This window comes from Rosa rugosa, chromosome 4, assembly GCF_958449725.1.
Source record: "Rosa rugosa chromosome 4, drRosRugo1.1, whole genome shotgun sequence".
Classification (NCBI taxonomy): Eukaryota; Viridiplantae; Streptophyta; class Magnoliopsida; order Rosales; family Rosaceae; genus Rosa; species Rosa rugosa.
In genome coordinates this window covers 35,619,757-35,634,186 of record NC_084823.1, presented here as the reverse complement: position 1 = coordinate 35,634,186, position 14,430 = coordinate 35,619,757, and the positions used below count along the sequence as shown (strand labels likewise).

General features: G+C 40.4%; 1 non-coding gene across 1 annotated transcript; it reads left to right on the top strand.

Annotated features, from left to right (window-relative positions):
• The first annotated feature begins 6,491 nt into the window (after positions 1–6,491).
• On the top strand, positions 6,492–6,598 carry LOC133707622 (U6 spliceosomal RNA). Its single transcript, XR_009845234.1, has one exon. It is a non-coding gene; the product is annotated as a U6 spliceosomal RNA (small nuclear RNA).
• The last annotated feature ends 7,832 nt before the right edge of the window (positions 6,599–14,430 follow it).

Sequence of the window (14,430 nt, the reverse complement as noted above, 5' to 3'; positions counted from 1 at the left end):
TAATCTCCTTCTTTGAACACTTTCTCTCGCCTATGAGAATCTGCATGGGCCTTATATTTTGCATTGCTTGATTCTAGCTTCTTCTTGACTTCTTCGTGAACTCCATGCATTTCTTTAGCCATAGATTCTGCTGCCACACTAAAGCCTTTGTCTTTGGAAATATTTGTTAAGTCTACAACAAGCTTTGGCGGAGAGACATACACCACAGAAAACGGAGTCCTTCCAATTGATCGATGGACGGAATTGTTGTAGGCAAACTCAACTTGTGGTAAGACATAGTCCCATTGCTTCGGTTTATCTCCACAAGTACTCCGAATCATATTTCCCAACGTTCGATTCGTAACCTCGGTTTGGCCATCGGTTTGTGGGTGAGCGGTGCTACTACGATTAAGAGAAGTTCCAAACATCTTCCACAAGGTAATCCAAAAATGACTTAGAAACTTTGTATCTCTATCGGAGGTGATACTATGAGGCACTCCATGCAAACGAACAACTTCTCGGAAAAACAACTTGGCAATGTGAGAAGCGTCGGAAGTCTTTCTACAAGGAATGAAGTGTGACATTTTAGAAAACCTATCGACCACCACGAAGACGGAGTCGACCCCACGTTGTGTTCGAGGTAACCCAAGAATGAAGTCCATGCTAAGATCTTCCCAAATGCCGTTAGGAACCGGTAGAGGCATATAGAGACCGGTGTTTTGCGATTGCCCTTTAGAGGCTTGACAAATATAGCACTTTCGAATAATGTTGCCAACATCTTTCTTTAATTGAGGCCAATAATATCTTTCTTCCAGACTTGCAATTGTCTTGTCTCTTCCAAGATGTCCACTTAGCCCTCCCCCATGCATATCACGTACTAACATCTCTCTTAGTGATGATTGTGGAATACATAATTTATTGCCTCTAAAGAGATATCCTTCATTCACAAAAAAGTCACTGCATGGCTCCTGTTTCATGCACTTGCCCCAAATTTCTTTGAAATCGTCATCCTCCTCATATAGCTCTTTCAAAAATTCAAACCCTATAACTTCTTGAGACAAAGTAACTAATAATTGGCTTCTTCGACTTAATGCATCGGCCACACGGTTTAGGGTCCCGGACTTGTGCTTAATCACGAAAGGAAACTTTTGTAGAAAAGTAGCCCAACGAACATGCATCTTACTCACACTCTTTTGGCTATTAATATACTTCAAAGCTTGATGATCGGTGTAGAGAACAAATTCTCGTTGCACTAAGTAATGCTCCCATTGCTTCAATGCTCGAACCACGGCATAGAATTCTTGATCATAGGTACTCCACTTTTGTCGAGCTTCGCTGAGCTTTTCACTGAAATATGCTACTGGCTTCCGTTCTTGAGATAAGACAGCGCCAACTCCTACTCCACAAGCATCACACTCTACTTCAAAAACTTTATCAAAATTTGGTAAGGCCAATACTGGAGCGGTGCACAATTTCTGCTTGATCAAGGCAAAACTTTTCTCTTGCTCTTCTCCCCACTGAAATTTTCCTTTCTTTAAACACTCGGTAAGAGGTGCCGTAATGGTACTGAAATTTGGAACAAATCGTCGATAAAAAGTTGCTAATCCATGAAAGCTTCGCACATCACTAACAGTTTTTGGAGTAGGCCATTCCCTAATTGCTTTGACTTTGTCTTCATCAACATGTATTCCTTCTGAGCTGACAACATAACCCAAGAATAATAACTTGTCGGTGAGGAAGGTACACTTCTTCAAGTTGATGTATAATTGATTCTCTTGTAAAACTTCAAGGACTTGTCTTAGATGATCTAGGTGTTCTTCCTCGGACCTACTATATATGAGAATATCATCAAAGTAGACGACCACGAACGTACCAATAAATGGGCGTAACACTTGATTCATAAGATGCATAAAAGTACTTGGAGCGTTAGAAAGACCAAATGGCATAACCAACCACTCATACAGACCATCTTTGCTCTTGAAAGCTGTCTTCCATTCATCTCCAGGTCTAATTCGAATTTGGTGGTATCCACTCCGCAAATCAATTTTAGAGAAAAACTTAGACCCCCCAAGAACATCAAGCATGTCTTCTAAACGCGGAATTGGGAATCTGTACCTGATGGTGATTTTATTTATGGCTCGACTATCAACACACATACGCCAGCTGCCATCTTTCTTTGGTACCAACAATACAGGCACTGCACAAGGACTTATGCTTTCGCGAATAAACCCTTTTCGTAGTAAGTATTCAATTTTCTCCCTCAAGATTTCATTCTCTTTCGGACTCATGCGGTAGTGAGGAAGATTGGGCAAGCTAGCTCCAGGAATTAAATCAATTCGGTGTTGAATGTTTCTCATAGGTGGTAGTTCATCCGGCAAGTCTTCTGACACCAATTTTTGAAAAACACGAATTATAGGCTTAACCTTGTCTGGAATTTGTGTCTCCTTTAATTCTTGTTCAGTGGCTAAGAGACCTTTCATCACAATAGGACAACAAGCTAGTGCTTCCTTAATTTCCACTTCTAGTTCACGTTCTGACCTTGATAAAGTGAGAAAGTTTGTTGCCTCCAATTTCTCAACATATTTATTCTCATGTGGGCTAGTAGGCTTCAGAACAATTTTGCTTTTATCCCAAACAAAACTGTAGATATTTCTGTAACCATCAAATCCAACTCTGACATCATACTGCCATGGTCTTCCAAGTAAAATATGTGAGGCATCCATATCTATAACATCACATATGACATCGTCCTTGTAAGGTCCTATAATTATAGGAACTCTGCAAGTTTCTGTTACAGGCTCCGCAGGCCCCCTTTTAATCCAACCAACAGAATAGGGAGTCGGATGCTTTGTTGTTGGAAGCTTAAAACGGTCAACCACTTTCTTGGACACAAAGTTTTCGCAACTGCCAGTATCAATGATTAAGTTGCATGCCATGCCTCCAATGACACACTTAGAGCGAAATATGTTATGCCTTTGAGTTTCGGGTCCTTGCTTTGTTAACAAAAGTCTTTGGCAAACTAGAAACGGTGGGATATCATCAAAATCTCGGCCTTCGATTTCAGTAGTTGCAACCTCATCATGCTCTTCATCATCTTCATATTCCTCCACATAATGCAATCCTTTTCGTTGAGTACATTTATCGGAAGTATGACCAGGAATACCACATCGATTACACTTGTCACCCCTTGGTTTGGCATAATCTCCTAAACCACCTAGTTGTCCTTGTTTTCGAAACGGAACATTAGCCTTCCCTCGGTCTCCACCATTTGTTTCTGTTCTAATGTACTGCTCCTTTGAAGGTTCTTTAATTTGCAACCCTTTTGAAGTAGATGGCTCAGCCCAATTTTTGCGATAGCCCGTGGTAGTCTGCTGATTGACTTTAGTTTTTGCTAGTAAGGTTTCCGCTTTTAATGCTAGGTTCATGGCTTCTGCTAGAGTCCATATTACTTGTAATCCTATTTTGTCTCGGATTTCTGGCTTTAAACCATGTAGATACCTTGCAACTTTCTGAGTTTCCCTCTCTTCTAATCGGTTTCGCTCGCTAAGTCGCATAAACTCATGGTTATAGTCAAATACAGATCGATTTTGCTGAGCACAGTCATAGTACTTCTCAAACAAAGTTTGCTCATAATCTCGAGGTAAGAAACGTCCCCTGAGAAGGGTTTTCATCTTCCGCCATGTTCTGACAGGCTCTTTTCCTTGTCGAATTCGTGACTCCTGCAAATCATCCCACCAACAGGCAGCGGTGCTTTTTAGCTTCCAAGCAACTGTCTTCACTTGCTTGTTTTCTGGGACATCCATTAAACTGAAGAACCTATCCACTTCAGAAAGCCAATCAAGAAATTCTTCTATCTGTAAGTTTCCATTGAAGAAAGATATGTCAGCTTTCATTCTATAATTTTCTTCTTGGCGGTTTTGTTGTTGATTGTTTGGTGGGCCCCTTTCATCTTCTTCCTCAGAATCGTAGTTTCGTTCTTGCTGACGGTGTTGGCCTCGGGCAACTCCTCCGGCTCGCACTGCCACTGTAAGCTGCTGAACGTTATTCGCCAATTGATCCACAAGAGTTGTTGGATTTGCCAAATTCCTGCTGGTGTCTTGACGAAAATTCCCAATATCTTGTTTCATAGCAGTAATCTCCCGACCAGCGTCGGCGAGTGTTGTGATATTAACTCTCGCTTCGTCGTCTGCCATCAATACAGGCGAAACCATGCTCTGATGCCAACTAACGCAGTGAAAGCTACAAGGATGATAGATGAAAACGGTAGACAAGCGTCGAACCGAATATGGAACAATAAGAGAGATAAATCTCTGAGAAACTGAATTGTTATTGAATTGTTGATTGTTTGATACAACGTAGAGGGTGCCTTATATAGGCTCTAACTCATAATCCTATTTATTTTAGAACTAGGAAATAACAAACTTGCTGGACTGGAAGTCCTTATTGAAATAGTAAATGTATGCTTGCTTATGAAGATAAGGAAAATAAACCTAAGAATTATAGGAAACTTATGCTTGCTTGCGACGTTGTTTCTCGATGCGTTTCTCTAGCTGCTCCTCAAACTCTTCTGCCAGTCGTTCTACATCACACACTTAGGCGGGAAGTGAGATCAAGGAAGGCGTCTTCACTGCAAGGAATTGTGATACCACCCATTGGGTGATTGTATCCAAATTCTTCCTCAGCAAATCGAGAAACAAATTAAGGTTGGTTCAAGTAGGATATTGGAACCACAAATCGTTTCTTCTGGCTCTCTCCAACATAGACTGCAAAGTAGCCTTTTGGGATATCTAATGTCTTTGTGTTAGCGATTCGAGGCAATCGGAAACCCATGGTTTCTGTATCCTTAAATGATCAAAAAAGGAAGAAAAGAATTCAAAGGACCTGGGAAGCAGAGAAAGCTTAATTTGATGCTTGCAATGAGAGGAGTTGAGTTTGCTCATAAACCTGATCATGTGTGTGTATATATAGATGGAGAAATGGTGTGTGGAAAACCATCTGCTACATGAAATGATTGTTGAAGAGGCACTGAGATGGGCTCCAGGTAGAATACTAGCTTGTGAGATACCACATGGGTTTGTCTTCCTACTTAAAGCACATGTAAATGGTACCAACCTGTATACTTGGACACAAACAATGTTCCCTACATCCTTTATTTGATATATAGCAGACAAGAAGAGGACTACCACAGGTTTCACTCCATCTTACAAACAACGTTGAGAGATGAGGCTATGCTATGATAAGAGACCGCAATCATCTGCTACATGCTGAAGCTAGTAAGTGGTGAAGTAGGTCTATCGTATTGTACATGAAATGTGTAGCTGAATGAGGGACACTAGCTTGTGAGAATTCGTGAAATCACATGGGTTTGTCTTGCCATTATCGTAAGTTATTATCCTCCCATAGCTTTCACATATATAAGCTACTGAAGAAACTATGTCCTCTTCTAGAAACATGTCTTCCTTCCCAACACCCTATACATTAACATACAAGAAAGCGATTACCAGATGTGAATTTCTATCTTAGAAATAAGAGGCTGACTTTCGACACGCAGTTCTGCACTTCTGCCCAACATTGATAATCAATGCTGCTCACAACAAGAATTGGTGGTGCTAAGACAAATTTTCATGGGGCCGGAGCACGAACCATTATAGCATTAGGTTTGTTGTTTGATCTACAATCTACGATCTCTAGTTTCAACAATCTGAGGAAATATTTGTTTTGTTTGCTCAGTCTAGAAAGTTTGTTTTATGTCAAGCATGAGTAGACTACCACAGGTACTGATTTAAATACTTGAGAATCAATAGCTGCTGCAATGAGGAACATTATTCTTTCATCATGATTAGAATAATTTCTTAGTTGTTTTCACTAATTTCTTAGTTATCTGAATTTGCTGTGACCATGCCACTACCTACTCATTTGTTGTGGATGCCCTTTAACATCCCCTGGAAACCAAGGGTTTTGCTTCTGTTGTAATAGTGCTGATTTAAAGACTGAAGGGGAGGAACAATCAATGGTGATTGCGGTTAGTCGAAAAGAAATTAGTTCATGCAAAATGCTTGGGGTTTGCTATCACGAAGCTTGAGCAGAAAGTTAATAAATTAAACCTAAGCTATTTAGGTGTACTAGTCCATACTTTTAAGATAAACACATCTTAAAACTTCCTCTGTATGGAGAGGACCAGGAATGTGAAGAATGAACATATGATCAATTCCAGCCAGTGGAAAATACGTGGGAAATGAAGATTTAAAATTGTATACGTAATATAGGAACTCTTCAGTTTTTACTACCAATTGCTCAAGATCGACTTCGGGTTAACTTTTATCCAAGGTCGCAAAATAACTTTTTCTTTAATTGCTATACAACACGGATACAGATTTCTTTGTTGAAGCATGGGTGTCAAGTCCCACGAAGAAATGCGGCTATGTAAGGTTCTTCATATAGAAGAATCTCGCAAGATAACCATTTCATTCGGGAGATATCCAATAAAAATTGAAACGATATAAAGAAGATTAGCATGGCCCCGCACTCAAAAAAATTGGAACTATATAGAGAATATTAGCATGGCTTCTGCGCAAGGATGACACGCATATATAAATCGAGAAATAGTTCAAAAAATTTTCCCACTCTCTCTTCTTTCTGCATTTCCCTCTCTTTTGATTCCAGATAGTCTACCTTATTCCGGGAACCCTTCATTCATTCATTGTTTATGACTAAGCAACTTTAAGTTTGAATGCTTGAATTTATTGGTTGAATAACTAGATGTTCCTCTTCGATCATTCAGAGATAAAGTTCATGTGAATATAAATTGTGAGCACCAGCTATTTGATGAAATGACTTTAAGAATCTCTAATAATATTTGCTATATTATGTTTCCCTGATGCTTATTTGAACTGATCAGTCTGCCTTACATGTAGTTTCCTTCTTCAGATAACTGATTTTTCGTTGTACATGTGACTGAGCTACATGGACATTGTTATTTGTTTATGATGATTGATGGTTAATGTCATTGTGTTAAACTTAACTCTACTCATTTATTGTAAACTAAACCTAGTCATTAGATCACCGCGAACCTTCGAATATTTGAACGAGAAACCCTTGTCTATAGCATGAAATCTCAGATTTAGAAAAGCCACATGCATTTAGCATTTTCTGGAAATTTGTTTTGAAGGTTATGCCGATTTCTGTGGAAATATGCTGCCTATGAGTATCTAATCATAATACAGACCTACAAGAAGAATGTAATCAAACATAAGACAAGAAAGAGAATTATATGATAATATCCTCTCCTTTTATTTTATTTTATTTTTATTTTATTTTATTTTTGTTTGGACAAAGGTGTATAATATCACAATATGACCATAAGTTTTAGATAGCTCATTTGATATAATCATTCTTCTTCATAAGTTCATATCTTAGATAGGTTAAGCAACTCAAATCTAGTGAAGGATTATTATTTCAGGCATTGAGAGGGATATATAAGATGAAGTAAAGGATATGAAATTGGAATATTGTCGGATGGAGGATAAAACAAATATATATATATATTTTAACAATTTTTGGTTTTGCTTTCATCTAGTGGGGCAAACACACAAATCCTGCAAAGCATGCCGACCTTGACATGTTGTTGTCTTTGCTGTCCTTGTGTTTGAACCTAAATTTAGCAATCGTCATAGAGTGCCACATTAGAGTAGAAGGTTGGTCATGACTAAAATCAAATAATGACTGAAGTAAAGTTATGGTTGAGAACGAGATATATATTCAATCATTCGGCAGAGAATGAGGGTAATTAATCATTCGGCCGAGAAAGAGATATTCGGTTATGTTTGGACCCAAAATGAACATTTTGGCCTGACAAGGCACGTCTTGGAGAAATTGAGCCAATATCAGTGGCTCAAGCTATATATTGTCGACAAGCTCGAAATATATATATTTAGAGGCTAAATAAAGCCTACTATGGAAGTATGACAAGTCAACTTTAGCATATTTTCCTACTTCGGCTAGAAAAAACCGAGCTAGACAAGGAAGGAGGGGTGGCAGACTAACCAAATGATATCGAAATGTGCTGAAACTTTCCAGATCCATTCTAGACAGCCCAAGGATCATTTCTTATGAAGAGTGCAAGAGTTTTTTTTGAGTGGAAGGCCTTCAAACAATCAGCCCAATTTTCTACAGAAGCAAAACTGGAAAACTGGACCTGTAAGAGGTCCAGCAGCATTTTCGGCCCAACCACATGGAATAAAAATCTGAAAATTTGTCAGGATGATCTACACTCATAGTGGAACATTTCATATGAAGAAGTCGAAGGCATATAATGAAGTCTTGTTGGAGAAATAATTGAAGGAATAAAGGGGCAGAAACTGACCTAAAACCAGCTCAATATTCACATGTTCATGTTTCCTACCCACATGAAGAAAGCTAGATGCTTTTCTCTTTTTCCTTGGATATATTTTTCTTCTACAATCTCTTTAATAGATCATCACCACTTCCATGTTGCTGCACCTTCATGCTTTGCTTTCATTTCATCTTTTCTCTATCTTTTCCATATTTTACAAGTGAACTTAGATCTACTTTCATTATTTTTCTTCCACTCATCATTTCACTCTTCTTTTTCTTCCCTATATAAACACCTTCTCTTCTCATTCTAAAACACACATTCACAACATCAAAACATCTCTAAGATGATCTAAGTTCTCTCTAGAGCAACCTCTCTAAGAGCAACTCCTCTCCCTCTCTTTCTCTTTCTCTTACCGGTGATCACACTCCTAGTCCTAGTCTTCTCAGAAGCCGACTTTCAGTGCCACCAAACCCTCTGTCAACGTGCTTCGGTCCTAGTCTCCTCGGGAGCCGACGGTAGTGCCGCGACCACAACGGTTACAGAACCAGCCAAGCAAGGGTAACGCCCTAGCAACCCAGCCAAGCTAAAGTCACGCTTTAGCAAGTTCTCCTCACTTCCCGGTGGTTCTCGCTCTGCTCGATCTACAACATCGAGTATCGATTTGGTGATTTTCAAGAAGCTCAGCAAAAGTCCTCACCACGAGGCACAAAGAATCCCACGACGAGGTTGGTGCTCTCCTCGTCTACAATCGCTTGAAAGAAGTCAGGTCAAGGGACATCCCCGACGACCGCACCCGAACGGTGCTGGCACGCCCGCGCAGAAAAGAGACTGTTGACCAGCTGCAGCGAAATTGGAGCCAAACATTTTGGCACGCCCAGTGGGACTACATTAGAGTCTTTTCTCTTGAAGCACATTCAACCACCGGGCTTCAAAACAAACATTTTGGCACGCTCAGTGGGACCAGGTTAGAATTTTTTTTCTCTTGAAGACATTCAACCACCGGGCTTCAAAACAAACATTTTGGCACGCCCAGTGGGACAATGTTAGAATTTTTTTTCTTTTCTTGAAGACATTCAACCACCGGGTTTCAAAACAAACATTTTGGCACGCCCAGTGGGACTATACTAGAGTCTTTTTTCGTCATCATTGAGATGCCAGGGGAAAATCTTTATCAAAAGAAATTCCTAAAGTGAATTGATGGACAATGTTGCCACCATTGGCGATACCGCCATTAATGATGAGTTTATGCCTATTCCCATCCCAGAGGGGGCAAGCATTGATGAACAGCTCGCGATCATCATGGCCAACATCGAGAGGAATAAAGAAAAGCAAGCCAGGGACATGGCCATTTTGATCGCAAAAACAAAGCAGAGGTTTCGCGATTGGGACCTAGAAATTGAGCAGAACGCTCGAGAAGAGGTCATTTATGAGGCTGATTTGCCTATAGGTGGCAATCAACCTAATGGCCTCACTGGTGAATCACAGCCTTACATAGAGGCTACTTATGGAGAACGTCATCAACAAGATTGTTCTTCAGACAAGAAAATTGTCTCTGAACAAATATCTGATGTCTCCACTGATCAAGCCAAATATGTGGCTACTGATCAGATGCATGGGGGGCAAGATATGACCCATGATCATCCCTTTGATCAAGAGAAGTTGGCGACAGTTGGCGACAAAGCCGATCTTGGGACACCGTCATCTTCCAAATTACAATTGGAGATCATGTCTCGTCAACCAACAAAGATACTTGGGGGGCAAGAATACCCCTCTCACGAGCCAAATTCCTCCAAATTCTTCAACGAGAAGTATCTTTGTTCTTTTTCTACAAGCTCTCATAGGAGGGATTTTTACCCTACAAATTTTGATACATCGGAGCTTGGAGTGAAGCATAGATGGCCTCCCCCGTGGCCTTCTGGAGGTTAGCCAAATATAGTGCTGCTAACTTCTTTCTTTGTTTTTAAATTTCCTGTCAATTTTCAGTTTTCATTTTTATTTTCGTCATTTGTGAATCATAACGGAATAGATGAAGTCTCTTTTGTTAATATTGGCCTAAACTCCTTATTGGTGCCTAGTTCAGGTCCCTTAAGGTTAAGGGCGGCTTTTATTAACACTTGTTGAACTGTCTTCACACTTATGACCTTTCTCATCTTAGTAAGTATAGCCTATGTGAAATGGTGTCTAGAAAGGGGACAACGTTCATGACAGGTTCTTGAATCCAGAAGTGCGTGCAAATGGGCCTAAACCACTATGTGGGAGTAGCTCATGCCAAAATGGATTCTGCCTCTCTTGTTCGCCCTCCCCCACCTGGCCATTTCAGTAAGGTTGCCCAAAGGATTTGAAAGAAAATTTGTGTCTAGGCGACTATACTTGGGCCGCATGTCTAAACCTTGATTCACAATGTCTTATTAAAATTAAAAAAAAAAAAAAAATACAAAATACAAAAATACAAAAAGAGTTTCAAATTTGTGCTTCGCGGAGGATGCAAAAAATTGTGTTCTTGCCTAATAGTGGCTGGAACTTGCTAATATACTTAAGAGGCCATTGGTATTGGTCTGGGCACATATACAAGAGGCATTTAATATGCCTAGTATGGTATTAGCAGTGGAGGAGGTCAAATCAATATTTTTGCCAATAATTGTGGCGAAAGCTGGGTTGCGAATTGTTGGCAGCGAAGTGGTTTTAATTACATGGCCTCGCAAAGGATGGTTCGCGTAGGAAGACTAGCGATTAATATATGTATGCTCATTATATATAATTAAGAGGGAGATAGTCCACTGTTCAAGTAATTTTAGTCAAGCCAATACAAGTGGCTTTGGAGCAACGACATTATAAGAGGAGTGCTGATTCAAGACCTCTTCAGTCAAGACGAAGACCTTTGACTTCGAGGTCTGGGGGGCAATGTTTGGACCCAAAATGAACATTTTGGCCTGACAAGGCACGTCTTGGAGAAATTGAGCCAATATCAGTGGCTCAAGCTATATATTGTCGACAAGCTCGAAATATATATATTTAGAGGCTAAATAAAGCCTACTATGGAAGTATGACAAGTCAACTTTAGCATATTTTCCTACTTCGGCTAGAAAAAACCGAGCTAGACAAGGAAGGAGGGGTGGCAGACTAACCAAATGATATCGAAATGTGATGAAACTTTCCAGATCCATTCTAGACAGCCCAAGGATCATTTATTATGAAGAGTGCAAGAGTTTTTTTTGAGTGGAAGGCCTTCAAACAATCAGCCCAATTTTCTACAGAAGCAAAACTGGAAAACTGGACCTGTAAGAGGTCCAGCAGCATTTTCGGCCCAACAACATGGAATAAAAATCTGAAAATTTGTCAGGATGATCTACACTCATAGTGGAACATTTCATATGAAGAAGTCGAAGGCATATAATGAAGTCTTGTTGGAGAAATAATTGAAGGAATAAAGGGGCAGAAACTGACCTAAAACCAGCTCAATATTCACATGTTCATGTTTCCTACCCACATGAAGAAAGCTAGATGCTTTTCTCTTTTTCCTTGGATATATTTTTCTTCTACAATCTCTTTAATAGATCATCACCACTTCCATGTTGCTGCACCTTCATGCTTTGCTTTCATTTCATCTTTTCTCTATCTTTTCCATATTTTACAAGTGAACTTAGATCTACTTTCATTATTTTTCTTCCACTCATCATTTCACTCTTCTTTTTCTTCCCTATATAAACACCTTCTCTTCTCATTCTAAAACACACATTCACAACATCAAAACATCTCTAAGATGATCTAAGTTCTCTCTAGAGCAAACCTCTCTAAGAGCAACTCCTCTCCCTCTCTTTCTCTTTCTCTTACCGGTGATCACACTCCTAGTCCTAGTCTTCTCAGAAGCCGACTTTCAGTGCCACCAAACCCTCTGTCAACGTGCTTCGGTCCTAGTCTCCTCGGGAGCCGACGGTAGTGCCGCGACCACAACGGTTACAGAACCAGCCAAGCAAGGGTAACGCCCTAGCAACCCAGCCAAGCTAAAGTCACGCTTTAGCAAGTTCTCCTCACTTCCCGGTGGTTCTCGCTCTGCTCGATCTACAACATCGAGTATCGATTTGGTGATTTTCAAGAAGCTCAGCAAAAGTCCTCACCACGAGGCACAAAGAATCCCACGACGAGGTTGGTGCTCTCCTCGTCCACAATTGCTTGAAAGAAGTCAGGTCAAGGGACATCCCCGACGACCGCACCCGAACGGTGCTGGCACGCCCGCGCAGAAAAGAGACTGTTGACCAGCTGCAGCGAAATTGGAGCCAAACAGGTTACTTGGCTGAAAACGAAGTATTCAATCATTCAGCCAAGAATAAAGATAATCGGTCACTCAGCTGAGAATGATATATTTGGTTATTCGTTCGTTTGGTTGAATGAAGTATTTGTTCATTCAGCCAAGAATGAAGATAATTAATTATTCGGCCGAGAACGAGATTTTCAGTCATTTGGCGGAAAACAATGTTTTTGATCATTCGCCCAAAAACGAGGTACGTATTGTATTCATTTTATAGGATTGTCAACGCTCTTGTGTTCGTGTTCTGGTGTTGGAAAACAAACCAAGCCTTAAATGATTGTCTGACCTACGTATTAAATATTTAGTTATGTAATTTAGTTTAGTTTGGAGTGTTTTAGTTGGGAGAGTTCTTGTATTTTGTCTCTTTGGCTTCAGAGCCGCTTTTGCTTTTGTCTACTGCACATCCCTCTATATAAGGTTGTTCTTTGTACCTGTGTGTGAGAATCAATGAATTGCTTCATTGTTGCTCAAGCATATTAATTATTTCTTGGTTTCATTATTTTGTATGTGATAAATTTGCAAGAGTTTCATATTTGTTGTTGTGATTTGTTACATGGTATTGTGTTTCTACATTTGGGATCATTAATGGCGGATCAAGTACCTTTAATCGTTGTTCCTTTAGCTGTCAATTTACCAGAGAATCAGAATCAAAATGCACTTCCTCCGACACAATGACATATGCTGCATAGGTGTCACCCAATCTAGTGTTATGCATATGGCAGTAATTGCAGAGCGATACCCAAGGGTTAATATCATTGTCACTAATTTCAACGAAGAACTAATGGTAGGTTGGTGTGACAAAACTTGCAACCAATACAATGCTCACAATGAACTTACCTACATCAATACGATATCAAGCTTGTACGGCTGAACAAGGGATGTTGATATTAGTATCATTAACATATGAGAAAAATTCATGTACCGTCCCCAAACTATGCTGCCAAGGCCAATTTGATACCCGAATTCTCAAAAGTATCAATGTGATACCCAAAGACCTATATTGGCATCAACGTGATACTTCCGTCAAAAAAATCCAACTGCTCCGTTTGTTTGCTGACGTGGCAAGCACGTGGGCAAAAAAAAAAAGGGCAAAATGGACTTTTTACCCTCTTTTTTTAATTATTTTTTTCTTTTCATTTCTTTTTCTTCTTCTTCTTCTTCTTCAACCTGACTCTTCTTCTTCTCTCTCCACCTCCTCTCTCTCCTCTCCTTCTCCACCACCCAAACCATCACTAACCCCGCCGATATCCTCTCCAATTAGGCTCCGCCATCGTCCGCAAGCTCCAGTCCTTAGGTTTCACCAACCTCGTCCTCCACACCCACACCAACCTCGACCTCACGCGCTAAAACGACGTCGAGTCCTTCTTCGCCGCCGAAAAGCCCCAATTCGCAATCCTCGCCGCTGCTAAAGTCGGCGGCATCCGCGCCACCAACACCACCCGGCTGACTTCATCGCCCTCAACCTCCAAATCCAGACCAACGTCATCGACGCCTCGCACCGATTCGGAGTCAACAAGCTCCTCTTCCGGGGATTGGTGTAAATGCAAGAGGAGCTGATAACCTTGTCGGAATTGCAGTAAACGCTAGGGCTGTGATCGGTTTTGTTTTTGGCATTTTTTGCCGGAACCGAAACCGAAACCGATATATTTTTTCCGGTTTGGTGTCGTCCCTTTTTTTTGCCGGAACCGTGTTTTTCGGTTAAGTTATAGCTTGTATCCAGTTCCTTTACAGAGTAAGAAAACAGCAAAGCTATCTAGATTGGGGAAGAATCTGGGGAAGAAATTGGAACTGGAAATTGGGGAAGTGATGA